Genomic DNA, 6000 nt, shown 5'->3' on the forward strand with positions numbered 1-6000 from the left:
AATTAGGAGTAGAGATTAGGAGGGATGTGTGCAAAGTGTTTGACTAATAAAGAAAGCCTCTCCCTGCCCCATCTTTCCCACATGCGAAGTAGCAATTTTGTTCACTCTCTCAGCTGTTTAGTTTGTCCCTCTATTGCCATAATATCAGAATACGTCTCCAGACCGTGGGTGGAACTCAACAGACGAGTGCTAAGGCAAATGTTCCTTCAGAACAAGGATTTCTGCTTGGGCAGCAGAACATTCTCTCCCTGTCCTCCATAAATAGCCTCTGAATCTTCCCAGGAGTAGGAGGACAGTATAGATTTGGAACAGTGGTTTGCAGAGGGACACAGTTCAGAAGGCAGAAGCTGGGAAATACTGGATGGGGAACAGCTAGGAGAAGAAACACTGGGAGGGAGAGGGTTAACAGATTCATGGTCTCTGGACAGCATTCATCCGCTCTTCCCAAGGTCAAGAAGAGCTGAGAAAGTGGCAGAACAGAAAGCACACAAAGCACAGAGGGGACAAGCTCAGATTACAAGACGTAGAAGTGACGTGGAATAATAAGGACGTAAGGGGTGGAACCCTTAATTGGGAACACCGCCATTTCTAGGAGATGGGTTCTTTGTTCTCCTACTGTGATTATTAAAGTTTCTAACTGGTAGGAAGACTCCCTTTTCCTTGTTCTGCTTATCTACTGCCACAGGGAAGGAAGTGCCAGGAGCTCGTCCTTCTCTCGAATAGGACCCTGGCAGAGACACATGCCCAACTGGCATATTCCCTCCCTCCTGGTCAATCGTTCAGGAGCTCGTTCGTGATGCATGAACATCACAGCGACTGATGCCAACAGACATCGGCACACTTAGGGATCCGCAGAGTCTTCACAGCTTGCGTAACAGACCTCAGCAACCCAGCATTTTGGCTAATCTACTTTATTTACATATAAACACACACGGAGCACTGCAACATGACTCCCTCTCTGTCTAGCATCAGACAGCAAAGAGAAAAAGAACAAAGGACAATAGTCCCACTTTACGGAACACAGTAACACAAACATCCTGTCTCTGTCATTTCCCACTTTGTGGAGTCAAACATACACCGTCATGTGATAGACAAAAATCCCATGACTGCAATCATGGAACAGGAATTCTATCAGGAAGCCAATTCCCTGAAGCCTGACACCAAGTGGGGATTTGAACCCTGGTCTTCCAGGTCCAGCACTCTAATCATTACACCGCAATTGCCCTCTGGAGAGGTTGCATGTGGGAGAAGGAGAGAGGGGGGTCCTGCTTTTGCAAGCAGAACTTGTTGTGCTGATGGGACTCATCAGTAGAATGCCACCTGGGTACTGGTATATCTTTTGAATGTTCAAAATCTTGCCGACTCATAGAATTTTGCATTTGGAAGGGACCCCAAGGATCATCTAGTCCAACCCCTTACAATGCAATGAAATTTTTTTAGTTTAGACATTCAAATGTTGAATGCAACATTCAAATTTAAATTCTACCTCAAGGCTAAGTGTGATGCAGTGGAAGCCTGGTACATGTGTCTACTCAGAAGTAAGCCCCATTAGGTTCAATAGGACTTACTCCCCAGGTAATCCACACACACAAGATTGCAGCCTTAAATACATTGGCACCTCTTGATTGTTATGATTTCGGTAGGCGTCAAATTCGTAATCGGATAAACTGTCAGCTGTCAAGTACTGTCAAGTTTCAAATCCCATTGCGAATCAGTAAACAGTGCCGTGCACTAAACGCTGCTGCTTGCCAACTGTCAAGTGTTGTTAAATGCTACCAGATATTGATTTCAAACATCAGATGTCAAATGCAGATATCAAATATTGGGTGAACATTTGGCAAATGGAGAACGCCATGTAAATGTTGCAGACTGCCAAGGATCTCACTTGAATGAATGTTCCTCCACACCAAAACAACAACAAATCACCAAGATTGCTGCAGGTCAGAAACTGTCAGGTTGGGAAGAAAATGAGGTCAGGATTCTTTCTCCTAAGAGCTAGCTTTTTATGCAGAGAGAATTACGGAGATGGAGAAGCATTCAGTTGTTCAATCCCCTACCTACAGTATGAAGTGGTGCAGGCCAGAGATGGGTTTGTTGTTGTTTAGTCGTTTAGTCATGTCCGACTCTTTGTGACCCCATGGACCAGAGCACGCCAGGCACTTCTGTCTTCCACTGCCTCCCGCAGTGTGGTCAAACTCATGTTAGTAGCTTCGAGAGCACTGTCCAACCAACTCGTCCTCTGTCATCCCCTTCTCCTTGTGCCCTCCATCTTTCCCAACATCAGGGTATTTTCCAGGGAGTCTTCTCTTCTCATGAGGTGCCCAAAGTCTTGGAGCCTCAGCTTCACAATCTGTCCTTCAAGTGAGCACCCAGGGCTGATTTCCTTCAGAATGGAGAGGTTGGATCTTCTTGCAGTCCATGGGACTCTCAAGAGTCTTCTCCAGCACCATAATTCAAAAGCATCAATTCTTCGGCGATCGGCCTTCTTTATGGTCCAGCTCTCAATTCCATACATCACTACTGGGAAAACCATAGCTTTTACTATACGGACCTTTGTTGGCAAGGTGGGTTTAGCATCTCCAAAAGAGCTAGGCCAGGTAAGAACAGCCATGTTGGATCAGACGAAGGTCTATCTAGTCCCTGATTCCTCTTCCCCACAGTGTCCAAGCACTGGAAAGCCCACAAGCAAGACTACAGCATTTCTCCCATGGCTCATCACTACTAGTGGATGATATTTAGAGGTCTTCTACCTAAAAAAAATTGAGGTTTAATTTCGCTATCATAAGAAGAGCCTGTTGAATCCAGCTTATACTTTTAAGATATATACATTTCAGCGATTTTACAATCATTTTGACAGTTCTAAACTTGACTTCCTTCCCCCTCTTTCTGAGGTTCCTTAAATTTATTTTTAATATCTTCTGCATATCCAAATTCACTTAATTAACTCACTTATTTATCTTCTTTAAATATATACTCTTATGTAACTGCAGGTTATCACAAGAATCCTGCCAGTGTTTTTGTCTGGATGGTGGCAACACGAGAACGGGGCCTTCTCTGCAGTGGCTCCCCATTTATGGAATGCTCTCCCCAGGAAAGCTTGCCTGGCCTCTTCATTACACACCTTTAGGCACCAGGCAAAAACGTTCCTTTTTAACCAGGCCTTTGGTTGACCTGATCTACATCCAATGCCCTTTTAAAATGTGGCTCTTTGGGGGGGGAGTGCTATTGGGCTATTGTTTTTACTTTGATTTTATATACAGTGGTACCTCAGGTTAAGAACTTAATTCATTCTGGAGGTCCATTCTTAACCTGAAACTGTTCTTAACCTGAGGTACCACTTTAGCTAATGGGGCCTCCTGCTGCCGCCGCACTGCCAGAGCACGATTTCTGTTCTCATCCTGAAGCAAAGTTCTTAACCCGAGGTACTATTTCTGGGTTAGTGGAGTCTGTAACCTGAAGTGTCTGTAACCTGAAGCGTCTGTAACCCGAGGTACCACTGTATTGTGATCTTTTATATGAACCGCCCTGAGACCTCCAGTTATAGGGCGGTATATAAATTCAATTAATAATAATAATAATAATACAGGCAATCAACACTAAATTGCCCTGTTCTCCCTGCCCTGTGCTGTTCTTTGCCCACTGTGCTCTCGAACAAATAATCTGGTGGCTACCACACACAGGGACCTGACTTCTGGTTGCCAAACAGTTTGGAGGTTTGTAAAAAAAATATAAATAAATAAGCCACAGCTTCTTTTCCATCCCAGTGCCAAAACTGGCTTGCAATTGGCCTTCCCTGGAGTTTCGCCTTGGGAGGCAAGACAGAACCTTTCCACTCCATGATTGCAGGCCTCCTTGACATGTCATCTTTGTGCATCATATATTATAAATAAAAGGACCCCGTGAAGATGAACGTGGTTTGTCTCCCGCTGCCCCACCGTAGGCCAGCAGATGGGAAGAGAGACATCATCTTGCCCAACCGCTGGATCCGGGGAATGATTCACAATTCACTCAGCGTTCCCACCCCACCCCCCACATACACACCCTCAAGGCTTCAAAGCGCCCCGTGGATTTAATCATGGGGGAAAATTTAACTACAAATTGTTTGTTACAGCTGATAAGCAGCTGAGTGAGAGTCAAACTGTGACTATGTAACATCTGAGAGTGCTTGCTGGCATAAAAGCACATTTTTCATTCAAGCTTCAAACTCAGGCTGCCAGTATAGCTTGCTAGCTTAAAACAGCCTCCCAAAGGGGGTGTGCAGAAAAGGAATTGTATTCTTGATTGAGGGATTGTGGTGGAGATGGAGGCGTGGGAGACATGGCAAAAAAGCGTGGCACTTCCTGTTTTGTGCCGCCACCCCCCAGCGAGGCTTTGTAAGGCCTTCTCCTTAAGAGGACCCCTCGTAAAGTCTCCCTGCCGGGAGGGAAGGAAAAGAAGCTTCTCTTGAAGGAGAGGTAAAGTTAAAGGGACCCCTGACCGTTAGGTCCAGTCATGGCCGACTCTGGGGTTGCAGCGCTCATCTCGATTTATTGGCCGAGGGAGCTGGCGTACAGCTTCCGGGTCGTGTGGCCAGCATGACTAAGCCGCTTCTGGCGAACCAGACTAGTGCACGAAAACGCTGTTTACCTTCCCGCCGGAGTGGTACCTATTTATCTACTTGCACTTTGATGTGCTTTTGAACTGCTAGGTGGGCAGGAGCTGGGACCGAGCAATGGGAGCTCACCCCGTCACGGGGATTCGAACCACCGACCTTCTGATCGGCAAGTCCTAGGCTCTGTGGTTTAACCCACAGCGCCACCCACGTCCCTTGCCAAATCTACCCCTACCCCAGGCAAGCAGGGGGGTGAGGCTTTGCAAGAGCTTCTCCTGGGCAGAAAGCCCAGGCAGAACCTCACACCCCACCCCATCACTGGGGTGGCAGCAGGGTGTTTGGCCTCAGAACGCGCGCGCACACACACACACACACACACACACAAGTTATGGTTCAAAATGAAATGAAATCTTCTATGAAATGTCTGTGAGATGGCCAAATCTGTGCCCTCTATTTGCGAATAGGATGGAGGGCACAATCCACATACAGTGTACCGAACTTAAAAATGGAAAGTGTAATACTGGTGGACAACAAAAGAGGTTTAAAGACACTATCAAGGAAAATCTTGAAAAAATGTAGTATAAAAACCGGTACAGATGGGGCTCATCCCAATATAAAAAAACGACCACTGGAAAACACTGGCCTGAGAGCACTCCAGTTGGAGAACTGCCTTTACCAAAGGTGTCATGGGCTTTGAAGACGCTTGAACTCAGGACAGAAGGGAGAAACGTGCTAGGAGGAAGGCACATTTACATAATTGAGAATCGCAGAGCCAGAGACAGAGAAGTTTAAAGCGTTAAAATTGAGATGTGGAAAATATGGAAACAACGAGAAGAGGCAGGATTGAGATTTGGATATATGCTTCAAGGTCCAGACCATGGGAAGCCCCCAAAAATTAATAATTATAATTTGGATGATAATTTGGTCTTTTTTATTTTTTATTGGATTATGATTTTATATGTTAATTGGATGTTTTTTACTGGAAAATTAATAAAAACGATTTAACAGAAAAAGAGGAAGGCACATTTGGCAAACCCTCACCATGATCAACTCCTGTCCAGAAACTTCGGTCCCCACTGTGGAAGAACGTGTCACTTACGGACGAGTCACTTACGAACTCCCTGTTAAAACCGTGTTCCTGGAAGACAATCTTACTCTGCTTCGAGTGATCGCCAAAGAAGAAGATGACTGGCCCCAGAAAACCCTGTTGGTCCCCCTGCCCCTCAGTAAGACCACCTGAAGGAAATGACTGAATTCGCCTTGCCATAGTGATTTGTGGCCATTGCTAGCCTTATGCTCCATGAATTTTTCTGATCCTCTTTTATAAAGACATGGCCATCACTCCATCTTGCGGGAGCACGGCTCATGATTTCCATGTGCTAAGCAGTATTTTCTTTTTCTTCTTCCAA

The sequence above is a fragment of the Podarcis raffonei genome, chromosome 2, assembly GCF_027172205.1.
Source record: "Podarcis raffonei isolate rPodRaf1 chromosome 2, rPodRaf1.pri, whole genome shotgun sequence".
NCBI classification, from domain to species: Eukaryota; Metazoa; Chordata; class Lepidosauria; order Squamata; family Lacertidae; genus Podarcis; species Podarcis raffonei.